This window comes from Phoenix dactylifera, unplaced genomic scaffold, assembly GCF_009389715.1.
Source record: "Phoenix dactylifera cultivar Barhee BC4 unplaced genomic scaffold, palm_55x_up_171113_PBpolish2nd_filt_p 000046F, whole genome shotgun sequence".
NCBI classification, from domain to species: Eukaryota; Viridiplantae; Streptophyta; class Magnoliopsida; order Arecales; family Arecaceae; genus Phoenix; species Phoenix dactylifera.
In genome coordinates, this window is record NW_024067669.1 from 1,031,553 (window position 1) to 1,048,475 (window position 16,923).

The 16,923-nt window shown below is 38.2% G+C and overlaps 1 protein-coding gene across 7 annotated transcripts in view; it reads right to left on the reverse strand.

The window, feature by feature from the left end:
- The window catches only part of LOC120104587, a 119,904-nt gene that overhangs the window by 56,339 nt on the left and 46,642 nt on the right, over window positions 1–16,923 (reverse strand). The gene's annotated exons all lie outside the window — the stretch shown is intronic.

The following is a 16,923-nucleotide window of genomic DNA, read 5'->3' on the forward strand; positions in this document are numbered from 1 at the left end:
TTTTCCTGCGAACCGAACGAGCCCTTAATCATAAATAATATTTTCTGGCTAGTTTTGTTGGGTGATGTTATGGATTATATCACGTACAGATAGACAGCCATTTCTGATAATATATCACATAACTGGATTATTATTACTTTCTAAAAAGGCATGTGAAGCAATTACAGCACACATGGATCATTATTCATGAGGACAAGTGCATATTTCGAATCTTGAACTCATGGAGTCTGGTAAAGGTTTCCTGCAGGGGGGTTGCAGTCGGCCACGCATTCCGCTCGCGTATTATAACAACGTGACCCGCGTCCATGGGCTGGGCAGCAGTAGCAGGGACGCCCAGAAATGCAAACGTCAATATAGCACGGCTCTGGGCCTTGACCTATCCAAAAGACGTTCAAGGTTAGAAACTATATTAGCCTAGTTTGGCCATAATTTAAAATTGACGATCAAATATTATGATACAAAGATTTAAAACTAGTAAAGAAATACAAGTTGCAAGAACAGGATTTAGCTTTTTCTACACCAAAAAAATCATAACTGTGTTTTTAATGAATGAATACTGGTTAAGGTACTATTTTCTTTCAGTGTTGCCAGTCTTCTTCATCTTTTCTCACGAAAAGAGATAGACACTGTTGGGGGAAAACCCAAGTCATGCCATCTCAGAAGCGCCCGACCAAAGAGCGCCGACCAGAGAGGCGCCCGACCAAAGAGCGCCGACCAGAGAGGCGCCCGACCAAAGAGCGCCGACCAGAAGCAATCCCGCCACAGGACACTCCGCTAGGCGACCAGCTCGGCTCGGCACCCGTGCCATGCCCATGCCTAAGCCGAATACCCAATTTCTGTCTAACCCTTTAAAGGATCTGACAACTAAATACATGACTCCACTACAACCTGCCACCATCCCTAAGCCATCAAGGCACGAGATCTCCGCAGGTATTCGGCACGGCCTATCATCAATGCATGAGACCCCCTCAGGCCTCTGATGCACTCAGTCATTAAATGAACACGGCTCAAGATTATCTCCGGATCACTGAACCATCAAAGCGTATGGCTCTCCCTGACCGCCGGTTCACTCAGCAATTAATGCACTTACCATCTACGAACCCCAGGCCCACCACGGCCGGCGGTTCAACCACCCCAATGGGTCCGATCAACCGCGACAACTCCCTGACTCCGGTCTGATCCAGCCTTATTCTCCACTACGCCATTAATGAGCAAAATCGTGCCTAATTATTACAAAAGAGGACAAATCCCCCTGTCACCTCCCAGGTAACATAATATCTTCCTATAAAAGGGAACCTGGGGGAAGGAGGGAAGGGACGACACAGAACGGACACAAATATACACAAAAAAGAACAAACATTCCTCCTCCTTTACTCCCTCCACATATTAGCCTCCTCTGACTTAAGCTTCGGAGGGCCGGCGCCGGAAAGGCCGGCCACCGGCTTTTTTGTAGGACTCTCCGAGAGGACACCACCAGTCGACGCACCGTCATCCACCGTCCCGGCAGCGGAGCTCCTCCCCTCTTGGTTCGCGGCAGCCCCCGGGTCCAATTTCCAGCAACAGACATAGATAGCGGAAGAGAGGGAGGAAGGCAAACGAACAGAGTAACCTAATACTTACATTGATTCTGAGCAAAGAGTCCTGCAAGGACGAAGAAAACCAAAGCCAAACGCATGGTCTTCATGGCGAACGTACCCAAGGGAATTGAAGAAGATAATCACAAGGCTACCTTTACACTATCAAACGGGAGGTAACACCGAGGCTTTTAAAAGCCATTATGGAAATTATTTTGGGTGGGAGTTACTAAATATATTTTCTTTAAAAAGGTTGCTATATATCGATGCCGAATGGAATTGGAAGACAATTATAAGGCTGCTTTTTTTGGCCAATCAAACAAGGACTTTTAAACCATATGGAAACTAAATATCTTCTCTTTAGTTATGGTGACAAAATCTTTCATGGTGGGAATCAGTATATATATATATATATATATTTTTAAAAAGGTTGTGACAGATACATATAATGAATCGAATTAAACAAGGCAATCAATCACAAGGCTGTCATTTCCCATAAAACAAGAGACAGGCCGTCCAAGGTGTAGGTAAGGAAACTCAATATCCTCTCTCTAATTGAGCATATCCTCAAAAACTTGGTGAGAAAACCTTTCATAATCAATCTCAGTAAATATATATATAATATGTGCGCACTGAAGTAAATTAAAAAATATGATAACTTTTTTTCAATCAAATAAAGGACCGGAGCAAGAACCTAAGTCTATGTGTCTAAATAAGATTGCTTCACCATCGTTCCAGCATCTTGATCAGCATATCTTAAGAACATTTTCTATCTTAAGTATTTATTTTTAATATATAAAAAATAAGGTAGATAAAAGTTCATTTTTCTTAAAAAAATTATATTAGAAATCAGTAAATATATTTTTTTAATAAAAAGTTGCTACAGATATATTGCAAGTGAATCCTAGGTTCTTCGGTGTTTAGCATGCTGAATTTTTTTTTTTTTTTTTTGAAAACCATGGCTGAACCTGATCGGGTTGCCTACGTACCCCTTCATAAGGGGGATCAAGCCATACGTAGTTCTTTTAGTTGGCACATGCAAAGGAATAGGAACAACCCAAATCAGATCTCAACCAAATCTGATTTAAATTCAAATTTTAAACACATGTGCAAGAGGGAAGGAATTTGAAATCCATGCGGCAAGGTAAAACACTTCATAATTTCGAAATCACCTCTTGAAATTCGAATTTAATCCATTCAAAAACTCAGACGCCACCTTGGCTGATGGTTTGAGTGATTAAAATCATTTAACACATTGCTTAATGTTTGAATTTAAATTCAAATAACAAACAATGTCGCCATGTGTCAAGCAATGGGTCCATGTGCCATGCAATAATTTTGGTTTATTTAAAATTCATGAAATCCAATTCCATGTCACCAATAATTGCCACATCATCTGAGCCTAATCCCCTTGGGTTGCACCTAATCAAATTTGGTCAAATCCGAATTAAAACAAAGCAATTTGGTTGAACCCAATCTAATCAGGTCAGACCCTGATTGAGCTCAAATTGAATCCAATTCAACTTTGGCTCATGCAAACTCAATCAAATTGAATTATTACTTTGTGTTGGACCTAATTCAATTAGGTCAATCCCCAATTAAGAACAAATTAATTTAAAATTAATTTGATCAGCTTAAGTCCTTTTTGGTTCTGACCTAATCCAATCGGGTCAAAATCCTGATTGAGCCCAAACTTGAATCCAATTCAATTTGGCTCATCTTTAGCCCAATGACTCAATCAAATTGAGTTTATTAGTAATTTAATTACTAATTAATCCTTCAATAATTACTTTAATTATTTTATAAGATAATTTGCCAATCAAATTGACCAAATTATCCCTGAATGATTCTTAATCATTCATCAGCTTTCTTGATCAATCAGGAATCTTCTATGCGTGTGACCTCATAGGTTCGAACCTAAGCCGGTAGTATAGGAACAATTTTCTACACTAATCGATGTGACCATCTAGCAATGGTACCCGACGTCCGGATAGGTCGAATATATGCGAAGCAAATATTCTGGAACCCTGAACTATGGTTACTGTATAATTCAATCCCTTTGACTCCTAATGCCAGGATGACTTAGAGCTCACTGTCAACCCTATAATTAGTACATCCATTATGTGATTAACTTTAGATATCCCGTGACTCCTCACTGGGATTACCCTGGCCAAGGTTTTGCTAAATTAATCACAAGACATTATCTCCTGTTTTCAGGAGGGGTCAATTCCATCTTGACTCACAACTGACTACGCAAGTACTTGACTGCACCCAGTGACCTTCCGTCACTGAATTAGAAATTCAGGTAGTCCGGTACCAAAGTACAGTGAGTTGCTTGCTAGTCACAGGTTGCGGTCTCAGGTCAGAGGGCCAAACTTATACCCATATCCACTCGGAACATCTCTCGACAGTAGAGCGTTCCGGAATTGGTCACGTTTAGTGAAATGTACTTCTACACTTCACTTGTGTGGCATACCAGTGTCTCCACACTCCTTGGTTAAGAGGACAACCAACATATATGTCACACAACGACCTAATCTCGATAATGTTGTCGTCCTAGTAACAACATATCATTTCGTCGCAAACAAGTTTAAGGACTCAAAGATAAATCCTCCTTTATCATAACATAAGTCCTAAGGACTTCATCATATAAGAGTTCATTTGAAGATGAAATGATGAATAATGCCAAATAACACTTTATTAATTTGTCAATTCATTTACAAAATTCAATCATCAATATGCTGACGATTGACATTTAGGATACAAATTCCAACAACTCCCACTTAGCCTAATGCCAATTGGCACAGTATCTAATACCCATCTTCGACTTGTGTTCGTCAAACTCTTTGATGCCGAGGACTTTGGTAAATGGGTCAGCCAGATTTTCTTTTGTGTCAATCTTCTGAAGATCAATATCACCTCGATTGATGATCTCTCGAACCAGGTGGTAGCGACGTAGAATATGCTTGGTCCGCTGATGTGCTTTGGGTTCTCTTGCTTGAGCTATGGCCCCAGTATTGTCACAAAATACAGGCACTGGACCATCAATGGAGGGTGTCACTCCAAGCTCGGTGATGAACTTCCGCAACCATACAGCTTCCTTGGCGGCATCAGATGCTGCGATATATTCTGCTTCACATGTAGAATCTGCCACTGTATGCTGCTTGGAACTCTTCCAGCAGATGGCCCCACCCTTAAGAGTGAAGATATATCCTGACACGCTCTTGCTATCATCTTGATCTGACTGAAAACTTGAATCAGTATATCCCTCAAGTTTTAAGTCAGAATCACCATAGACAAGCCATTGATCTTTAGTATTTCTCAAATACTTAAGGATGGTTTTTACAACCTTCCAGTGGTTGCTACCTGGATCAGACTGGTATCTGCTCACTACTCCTAGTGAGTATGCCACGTCTGGTCTAGTACATGTCATGGCATACATTATAGATCCCACTGCCGAAGCATATGGAATTCTATCCATACTCTCTCTTTCTTGAGGGGTTGTCGGACAATCCCTTTTAGAGAGGTTAATTCCATGGCCCATCGGAAGATAGCCTTTCTTGGAATTAATCATACTGAACCTCTTCAGTATAGTATCAATGTATGTGGATTGGGATAATCCAAGCAATCTTCTAGATCTATCTCTATGGATCTTCATCCCTAGGATGTAAGATGCTTCTCCCAAATCCTTCATGGCAAATTGAGATGATAGCCAAACCTTTATTCCTTGTAATGCAGGAATGTCATTCCCGATTAAAAGAATGTCATCCACATACAAAATAAGTAATATAATAACTGAACCATTTGCCCATTTATAAATGCAAGGTTCCTCTTCATTCTTAATGAAGCCATATGTTTTGATTACCTTATCAAAACGTATATTCCAACTCCGTGAAGCTTGCTTTAATCCATAAATGGATTTTTGAAGCTTGCACACTTTAGACTCATCTGCAGATGTAAAACCTTCAGGTTGTATCATATACACTTCCTCTTCTAAATCTCCATTTAGAAATGCGGTCTTTACATCCATTTGCCAGATTTCATAGTCTAAATGTGCTGCTATCGCAAGCACAATCCGAATGGACTTGAGCATTGCCACAGGAGAAAACGTCTCGTCATAGTCAATACCATAACGTTGACGATAACCCTTGGCAACCAGACGGGCTTTATAGGTCTCTACCTTTCCGTCTGCGCCCCGTTTCCTTTTGAATATCCACTTACACCCTATGGATTTAATTCCTTCGGGTGGGTCAACTAATGTCCAAACATCATTGACCTTCATGGATTCCATTTCGGATTGCATGGCTCCAAGCCATTTATCAGAGTCATACCTCTGTATTGCATCCATATATGTGATCGGATCCTCATCGTTTTCATCAAGTTCGATAGGATCCCCATCCCGGACCAAGAAACCGTAGTATCTGTCCGGCTGACGTGGTACTCTACCTGATCGCCTTAATGGTGCATCTAATATGGGTTCTGGATCTGATCTAATCAAATCCGACTCAACTGGTTCAGTAGATGGTGTCGGATCTTCTACATGTTGAACTTCTCTAAGCTCAACATTAGAGCTATTTGTTCCTTCACCAAGGAACTCCTTTTCTAAGAAAATTGCTCTATTGCTTACGAACAACTTTTGTTCTTCAGCAAAGTAGAAGTAATATCCTTTAGTTTCTTTAGGGTAACCAACAAAGAAACATTTGTCAGACTTGGGTTCAAGTTTGTCTGTCTTCAAACGTTTGACGTACGCCGGACACCCCCAAATCCTAAGGTGAGAGAGCATCGGCTTACGTCCAGTCCACATCTCATGTGGTGTTTTATTTACAGACTTACTTGGAACCTTATTTAGAATATAGCAGGCTGACTCAAGAGCATATCCCCAAAAGGATATGGGCAGATTAGCAAACCCCATCATGGATCGAACCATGTCTAACAGAGTTCGATTTCTCCTTTCTGACACACCATTATATTGTGGTGTACCAGGAGGAGTCCATTGGGAGAGAATCCCATTTTCTCCTAGATATGTCAAAAAATTCACTGGAGAGGTATTCACCTCCTCGATCTGATCGAAGAGTTTTAATACTCTTTCCAGTTTGTTTTTCTACTTCATTACGATATAATTTGAACATTTCAAATGATTCAGATTTATGTCTCATTAAATAGACATAACCATACCTAGAAAGGTCGTCTGTAAACGTAATGAAATATGAATACCCACCTCTAGCATCTGTGCTCATTGGCCCACATACATCAGAATGTACAAGGGTCAATAAATCACTGGCTCGTTCACCTTTTCCGGTAAAAGGTGATTTGGTCATTTTACCAAGAAGACATGATTCACAGGTTGTCAATGAATCACAATCATTAACATCAAGGATTCCCTCTTTACTTAACCTGTTCATCCTATTCTTGTTAATATGACCTAGCCTATGATGCCAAAGGTAGACATCCGTGACATTATCTATTCTAGGGCGCTTATTGGATTTATACATTACATGAACAGGCTGTGACAAAATGTAAATGCCATTACTCAGAATTCCATTCATTACAACAACACCATTCCAAATGACATTGCAATAATCCTTTTTTATTGATATTTCATAACCATTTTTGGCCAAAAGGCCTACAGAAATGATATTCAATAGAAAACTTGGACAATAGTGACAATCACTAGGGACATTTACATGAGAGCTGAATTCAAGTTTAAGAATTTCTAAAGCTAGAACTGGAACTGGTCTTCCATCTCCAACATTCAGGAACCTTTCTCCTTCTTCAAACCTCTTACTGACTTGTAGCCCCTGCAACGAATTGCAAATATTAAAAGGACTACCGGTATTTAATACCCAGGTCGAATTATCATAAATAGAAAAATTGCAAGGTGTTATCATATAAGTACCTTGATTGGCAACTGATTGCCCACTTTTCTTAGGCCGGTTCGGATCGAGGGATGCAATGTAAAGAGGACAGTTCCTCTTCCAATGTCCTTGCTTCTTGCAGAAGAAGCACTCTGCCTTGCTCTGATCAGCCTTTTTATTCTTTTTCTGACTAGGCTGAGCATGGTGCACCTGTTTCTTTTGGATTTTATTTTTCTTTTTCCCTTTCTTAAAGGAGCGACCCTTGGATGAACCTCCCACTAAATTCACCGTCTTCTTAAGAAGTTGGTGATCATTCTCAAACGTCTGTAGTAACCCCAATAATTGGTGATAATTCACTACAGGTTTCGTCATACGAAAATGAGTGAGAAAAGGACGATATGATCCAGGCAATGAGTTTAGTATGGCATCCTTCCCCAATTGATCATGAAGGGGAAAGCCAAGAGAGCTTAGACGCTCGATCAACTCAATCATGTACAGTACATGATCAGTTACCGAGGTCCCATCTTTCATTCGGGCGCTGAAGATGGCACAACTAGTTTTGTGCCTCTCAACGTCGTCAGGAACGCCGAATGATTCATTCAACACTTGAATGATATCTTCCGGCTGCGTATTCTCAAAACGCCTACTAAACTCATCACTCATTGCTGCCAACATGATGCATCGAACAGTGATCCGGTCACTGAGCCACTTCTGATAAGTGTCTCTGGCCGATCTTGATGCATTAGCAGCGGGCTGCTCAGGTGCTTGATCCGTTATCACATAAAGGATCCTCTCATGCTCTAGCACTATTTTCAGTTTCCTATGCCAATTATTGAAATTTGGACCAGTCAACTTGTCATTGTCCAACAATGAGCGAAGTGATAAATTAGTGGCCATTTCTGCATAAAAAGAAAATTTGGCTATTAGTATATGAATTGACTAAACACAGTAGACTTGGACTTTAGTCTAAAGATATTCCCACTATTTTATACAAATTGGTAGCCTCTACCTCTAATTCGAAAAATTACTCCTAATTCTTTAGTGGGCACTAGAACCCAATAGATCCCATATAGGCCCGAGTGTGGCTCGGCCAACCCATATGCACCTATTGGTAGGTTCTTAACCAATTGCTTCACCAAGCAACTTCTAGTGATGATTTTGCCCTAGGTTTTCCGGCAGGCGTGTGGCGCCTCCACCGAATACCCTAGTCAGGTCCAACCATTAAATGATAGGGTTAAGTCTAATCAACTAATAGACGACCAAGCCCGAGTCTGGCTCGGCTCACCTGACCGCCTATTGAAGGTACACTTAACTCATCATATATTGAATGACAATTCCAATGCTTGATAAGTACCAGGCGTGTGGCGCCTCCAATAATTATCAAAACATTGGACCCATTATCACCCAACTTAATGGGAGGCTATGACCTAGTTATCTCCATAACCATTTCATTTTAAGGACCTAATAATTTTAGAGGATTTCATAATTAGGATAGATGAGAAGATCCGGTTAGTCTAATTTCTCCCACTGACTTCACCAAATCAGATTAGACTCAAACCGGTTAAGGAGACACCTAAATCAGTCATACTGATTTTTCTTAAGGCATGGGCTAACTCGAATCATTAAGTGATCCAATCAAAATGTGATTGACCATGTCGGCCAGGTAAGTGAGATCGGTGGAAGGGATATGCCATTAACTCGACAAAGACGAATCAGTGCGAGTAGCTCCCAATTAAAAACCACCGGTCAAAACTGCCAAACTTACCTTAGACACCGACTGGTTAATCAATTTCGATTTGATTACTCAAATGACTCGGGCTACACCTCTGAGCCTAAATCAAGTTCCATCTTGGTCTAATCAAAGACATGGAATTGATCAATCTACAACTATTGTATTTAACCTAGAGTTTTCTTGACCTAATCTAGTTACTACTTAATTAGATTTGATCAATTAACTCTAATTAGACCATGTTTGATTCTAACCTTAGGTCTAACCCAATCCTAAGAACTTGATTCAAGCTAACCCATATGCCCAAAGAATTATGCAATGTCAATTAATTGAGTTACAATTCTATTTCATAACACTTAATTCTCAATTAAGTTTAGACTTATGAAAGTTTTGATCATTGCATATTTCTTTTTAATTACATATTAATTACAATCTTTCAGTTCTTAAAATACATTTTCAGATCTGAGTTTTTGTAATTAATCACATGTAATCAGATTTAATTCATGTTTAAGTCATTATGTTTTATGTTCATGCATCACATATACATAACAACATGAATTAATACAAACAACATACATCTTATGTATTTGTTTTTTCACTTTTATTTTCAGATCTGATTTGTTCATTAAAATCAGAGATCATATGAATCATAAACTTTATTTAGATCTAATCTAAACAATATTATGATTTCAGATTTATTCATGTTACTAATCCTAACACAAACATGCATCATATGCATCCAAAATTTCAGATCTACTTAATCATGCATAATCAGCAATTAAATCAATCATAAAAAGCACTTTAGATCTAATCTAAACATGTTAATGATTTCAGATTTAATTGCAAGAATTAAAACATAAAAGTTTAAACATAAACCTGGCTCTGATACCACTGCAAGTGAATCCTAGGTTCTTCGGTGTTTAGCATGCTGAATTTTTTTTTTTTTTTTTTGAAAACCATGGCTGAACCTGATCGGGTTGCCTACGTACCCCTTCATAAGGGGGATCAAGCCATACGTAGTTCTTTTAGTTGGCACATGCAAAGGAATAGGAACAACCCAAATCAGATCTCAACCAAATCTGATTTAAATTCAAATTTTAAACACATGTGCAAGAGGGAAGGAATTTGAAATCCATGCGGCAAGGTAAAACACTTCATAATTTCGAAATCACCTCTTGAAATTCGAATTTAATCCATTCAAAAACTCAGACGCCACCTTGGCTGATGGTTTGAGTGATTAAAATCATTTAACACATTGCTTAATGTTTGAATTTAAATTCAAATAACAAACAATGTCGCCATGTGTCAAGCAATGGGTCCATGTGCCATGCAATAATTTTGGTTTATTTAAAATTCATGAAATCCAATTCCATGTCACCAATAATTGCCACATCATCTGAGCCTAATCCCCTTGGGTTGCACCTAATCAAATTTGGTCAAACCCGAATTAAAACAAAGCAATTTGGTTGAACCCAATCTAATCAGGTCAGACCCTGATTGAGCTCAAATTGAATCCAATTCAACTTTGGCTCATGCAAACTCAATCAAATTGAATTATTACTTTGTGTTGGACCTAATTCAATTAGGTCAATCCCCAATTAAGAACAAATTAATTTAAAATTAATTTGATCAGCTTAAGTCCTTTTTGGTTCTGACCTAATCCAATCGGGTCAAAATCCTGATTGAGCCCAAACTTGAATCCAATTCAATTTGGCTCATCTTTAGCCCAATGACTCAATCAAATTGAGTTTATTAGTAATTTAATTACTAATTAATCCTTCAATAATTACTTTAATTATTTTATAAGATAATTTGCCAATCAAATTGACCAAATTATCCCTGAATGATTCTTAATCATTCATCAGCTTTCTTGATCAATCAGGAATCTTCTATGCGTGTGACCTCATAGGTTCGAACCTAAGCCGGTAGTATAGGAACAATTTTCTACACTAATCGATGTGACCATCTAGCAATGGTACCCGACGTCCGGATAGGTCGAATATATGCGAAGCAAATATTCTGGAACCCTGAACTATGGTTACTGTATAATTCAATCCCTTTGACTCCTAATGCCAGGATGACTTAGAGCTCACTGTCAACCCTATAATTAGTACATCCATTATGTGATTAACTTTAGATATCCCGTGACTCCTCACTGGGATTACCCTGGCCAAGGTTTTGCTAAATTAATCACAAGACATTATCTCCTGTTTTCAGGAGGGGTCAATTCCATCTTGACTCACAACTGACTACGCAAGTACTTGACTGCACCCAGTGACCTTCCGTCACTGAATTAGAAATTCAGGTAGTCCGGTACCAAAGTACAGTGAGTTGCTTGCTAGTCACAGGTTGCGGTCTCAGGTCAGAGGGCCAAACTTATACCCATATCCACTCGGAACATCTCTCGACAGTAGAGCGTTCCGGAATTGGTCACGTTTAGTGAAATGTACTTCTACACTTCACTTGTGTGGCATACCAGTGTCTCCACACTCCTTGGTTAAGAGGACAACCAACATATATGTCACACAACGACCTAATCTCGATAATGTTGTCGTCCTAGTAACAACATATCATTTCGTCGCAAACAAGTTTAAGGACTCAAAGATAAATCCTCCTTTATCATAACATAAGTCCTAAGGACTTCATCATATAAGAGTTCATTTGAAGATGAAATGATGAATAATGCCAAATAACACTTTATTAATTTGTCAATTCATTTACAAAATTCAATCATCAATATGCTGACGATTGACATTTAGGATACAAATTCCAACATATATATATAATGAATCAAATTAAAGAAGACAATTAATTACAAGGCTGTCATTTCCAAACAGGAGACAAGTCGTCCAACGTGTAAATAAGGAAACTAAATATCTTCTCTTTCATTAAGCAGATCTTTACAGATTCGGCGAGAAAAACTTTAATGGTTTCAGCAAAAAAAGAAGAACTTTAATGGTGAGAATCAATACATGACTTTTATATATGTATATATACCGAATTGAATTAAAAAAATATAGACACAAGCCTTTTTTTTATCTAAAAATAATTTAGATCCATGCGTCTAGATAGAATCGCCCCACTACCATCCCAGCATCCCGATCGACATCTCTTGAAATATTTTCTATCCTAAGTACCTTTCTAAATATTGGAATAGGGTGGAATAAAGGTACATTTCTTTTTATGAAAAAACCATGACAATCTTTACAAGTGCGATATATTGCTATACTTTAAATTGAGCATCCGCCCTCGTTTAGATCTTATTGGCTAGTCCGTGCGATTTTTGGAAAACAGACACCATGAGGAACGTAGCATATGAGAACAATGGCCTCTAACAAAATTTGTTGTCGACACTCAGTACGCTTCGCCATTTCATACCATACCATATATCAATATTGTAATAGATGGTACCGATATAGGGTCTGATACGAAGATGGTAAACCTTGGTCTCCGACATAGCCTGCCATTTTTGATGGGTTAGCTGGGCAAGATGGAGCCCATGAGCATACGGCTTTGTAGGATATTAACATGGAGAACCACAAAGCCTCTTGCTTCTAGCGCTATCCCTTTGGAAAACTTTGTTTGAAGCATGGGGCATTGTAACTCTTGGTTTGTATCGGTATTAGGTTCACAACAATATGATGTTTTATGTTTTTGAAATTTCAACCCTTAATAACCGCAGCTGGTTTAAACTGATATATTATTGATGGAGATTTTCTAATCTTTTTTTTTCAATTTTAAACACATATTTTAATTATTATATTCTAACCTAATGTCTTAAAAAATAGTGATAATTTTGATTTGGGTTTTTTGTATGGATACCCTTCTAAATATTGGATTTTACGTGAATACCCTTCCAAAATTGATATTTGCATGTATACCCTTGTAAAATACTTGTTTTGCTATTCTATCTGTTTTTATTCTTATTTTTGCATATATACCCATGCTATCTAACGCCGTTAAAAAATTAACGATTTTAAATTAAAATGACCAAAATACCCTTAATGGGTAGACGTGCAAATAGAAATTCTTATAAGGGTATACAAGCAAATAGTAACTTTATAAGGATATTCATACAATTTTCTATATTTAGAAGGGTATTTACGTAAAAAAATTCTAGTAGATGGAAAGAATTTAGATACATTAATTAATGTGATAGCCTTTATAATCCTGTATTTATTAGTAAATGTATTTGGTCCTATGACCAAAGGTTTGTTTTTTTATCATGAATATAACAAAAATATACAATAGGATTTGCAAATTGGCTGTATCTAGATTTACCTCTATCAATTGATCTGATGATGGGATTAATATCATAAGGGGAGTAGGGTTCAAGCATCGAAGGATGGCAACAAGCATAGGTTCACAGGATCCAAAGGAACCTCGGCCCATCAGGATTCTCTCTCGTTCTATTACACTATTGGTCTGGTGTCTCGGCAGCTGGGTATTCGTGCAAATACCAATTTTCAAAGGGTATTCGTGCAAAATCTGATATTTAGAAGGGTATCTATGCAAAAAACCCTTCTGATTTTACTAAAACTTTTGATGGTTAAATGTTATGGTTTTGATAAATATCTGCGAAGATCCGAGTTCGAACATCTTGACCTTTCCATGTCTTTACCAACTTACTATTCAACCGAGATCTCAGTTGATCTTGGTGCCACCTATCCATTTAGATTGCTAAGATGTCAAAGTTTTAAGAACCTTGTTCTAAATTATTGTTTTTTTCTTCTTTTGCTTGCTAATTATCTGGATTCATCTTGCTTCATTTATTGTAGATGACCCTATAAAAGATTTAGCCTATATGTCTGGACCTTTCTTTTATATACTTCTTGATTGGCATGAAAACAAGATCTTTAAAACATAAAACCTGAATTTTTGTTCCCAATCAAACTCTTTTAGACCTAAAACCTAAAACCCCTTTCTAAACCTGAATTTGCAATCTTGCATCCACAAGTTAGCTGTTTGGACTTCTACGTCAATGGCCAGCTGAGGAGAAATTACCAATTTAAAGTTAAGCTCACTGTTAGCAACTTAGCACTTTTGTCTTGCTTGGTGTTTGGAAATGGTTGCATTAGTTTGATTGGTAGCCTTGATGAGGAAGTCAAAAGATATAACATTTGGTTGTTATAGAATGAATTAAGGTGGTGAAGCTCTCATGTACTGTCATCAGGTAGTTCCTAATATCCAATACGTCAATGGATAGTATAATAGGACTTGGAATTGCTTCGTTTACAAATTAAATTCAAATGAATACATCTAGTTAGCAGCACTGCATTGTCATGATGGATGGTCTCGTAATTATTTTAGTTGGTAATTTTGTACTCGTTTTCTTGTCATCCTTCCTGGATTTGGAAGCATATAAACTTTTGAGTCAAGGTATATCTTTCATTATGATCGCGCAATTGGCCCACTCTTTTGTCTAGAGGTAGATTGTTTTTTTTGTTGATTCTGTACTTAAGAGGGGAAAAAAAAATAAGGGAGAGTTGAAGACAGAAAATTTTAGACTTGGAATTGCACTCAAGATTTTAAATACTATGGAATAAAGCTGTTTCGATTTTTTTATAAAACGGAATGCACCATCATCTCGTCCTGTTCCGACATTTGGAATAGAGAATGTCCAAAGATGTACCGATTAGGATGTTTGGATAATAGCAGGATGGTCCTGTCCTGATACTTAGGACGATACCCTATTCCAGTGTCCTGCAGAATATTCCGTCGGGACTTGAGTCTTTAATCGCACTAACGATATTTGGTTCCCGGTTCTACTTGGATGTGTCTATGAAGAAAGATAAGCTTAGAAAATGTACTATAATGACACAGTTCATGTTTTGAGGGTTCTATGATCTATCATAGAATGGCATGATGCTAAGTAATAGGGCTGGCCAATGCCCAGAACCTCAAGAACAAGCAACAATAATGAGAAAGAAACAAAATTAAGGGAGAATAAATTTGAAGAGAGTGGACTAAAAATTTTACTAATAAAAAAAAAATAACAAAACTCATGTTCAATATCAAAACATGCCTCACAATACTTTCTCCACGATAACCATGGAAATTATGAACTGTTCCCTAACTCACAAAAAAAGAAGCAAGACACAAATCCTCTTTGGACTCCAACAGGCATTCCATACTCAAGCTACTCACAATGCCTCACCACTCTCATATTCTTAAAGACCAAATACAAAACCACTCGGACTCGGTCACCAATTCTAGTCACCAAACAATTTCAGGAACTATTATTTCTTTTTCAATCTGAAGGCTGTACAGTCATATAGTACACAAATGCTACTCATGGTAAGGAATGCCCTAACTAAACCCACAAGTAATTAGATGCACAGTTTAACATATATCCTAATATAATTAAGATTCACAATTGACATGATAACCAACTCAACTGCAATAAAAATCCCAATAGGACCAGGACAAACCATTGTTTGATGCAACCTTAGTAGTTTGATGGTTGAGGTGTCTCCTTCATGTCAAAACAATAACCTACCCTCCTTCCACAACAAGCCACAAAAGAGATGAAACCATTCAACTTGCATTATTGGAAGGTCATTAATTGAGTGTACCTTAGACTCCACTTAAACAATGGAATTTTAGGACAGCAGTTGGACCACAAGGTGCTGCCAATGCGAAAACCCTTTAATTTACAATAACTCGATTGTTCCAAACGAGTGCAAGATTGATGATTCTGATATTTGCTAAGATGAGAGAAAGAATTTTTTTTTTTTTTTTGTGTATCATAACATTTATAATGGACTTGTATATATGAAGCCAAACTTCAAAAGTACATCTCTTCTGTGCCAAAACATTTCTTTAGCATAATAATCACCGTTAGTTCCATAAATTAATGAGTACTAGCATAATAAGCATGAATTTCTAAAAATCTCTAATTGACTAAAGAGCTCTTATATTAATAATTTGACAAACAATATTGCTGAATAATATATTTTTATTCGGTCCTTCTTATCAAAAGCACAAGAATTTTGTCAAAACAGAAGCTTGTAGTCAATATTATATGAGCAATATATTATTTTTGTGAGTTTCATTTCTATAAAAGAATATAATGGCTATGTTACTGTTGTTGTACCACTTGTTGCCAATATATAGAAAAGTCCCTTTCCTCTATAATTTTAAGTAAAGGTCCCTCTTTCAAAATGCCCCGCGCCATGGTCAAACACTGGATTACTTACAACTAGAAACGGCTGCATTGCTAAATGAACGGCCCAGATCAAGTGGCAATATCTGGGACAGGACAGTATCTACATGGGGTATTCCCTCCCAAGCACCGCCCCCTAGGCCCCTATCTCAAGCGAAAGCATCTACAACCTTACAGTGGGCCCCACTCCGCCTTTTTTTTTTTTTTGCTGGAAACTCCGCTTCACATGCTCGCCACCGCCGCCGAACCACGTGCCCCCCCCCCCCCCCCCCCCCCCCGGGGACATCAAATTTACCCCAAATCTAACCCCAGTAAGACAAAGGCAGTTGGTCCCTTTTGTCTTTATAGGCTCGTTCCAGCCGCACAAAACTGTCCCGGAGGAATACCTGCACTCAACTGGATAGGATAACCGCATCAGCTGACCGCTCTCCGTTCAGAAAATTGTCGGTGACGGTGAAAACAGTGCGCATGGGAAGCGGAGTCCGGTCCCCGTTCATCTTTCATGGAGCCAACTTTTGATAAGGCCGTTAATTCACAATAACGGAGCCCCTCCAAAATTTTTACGATGGTTATGGCATTTTTTAGTTTTCATTTCTCATC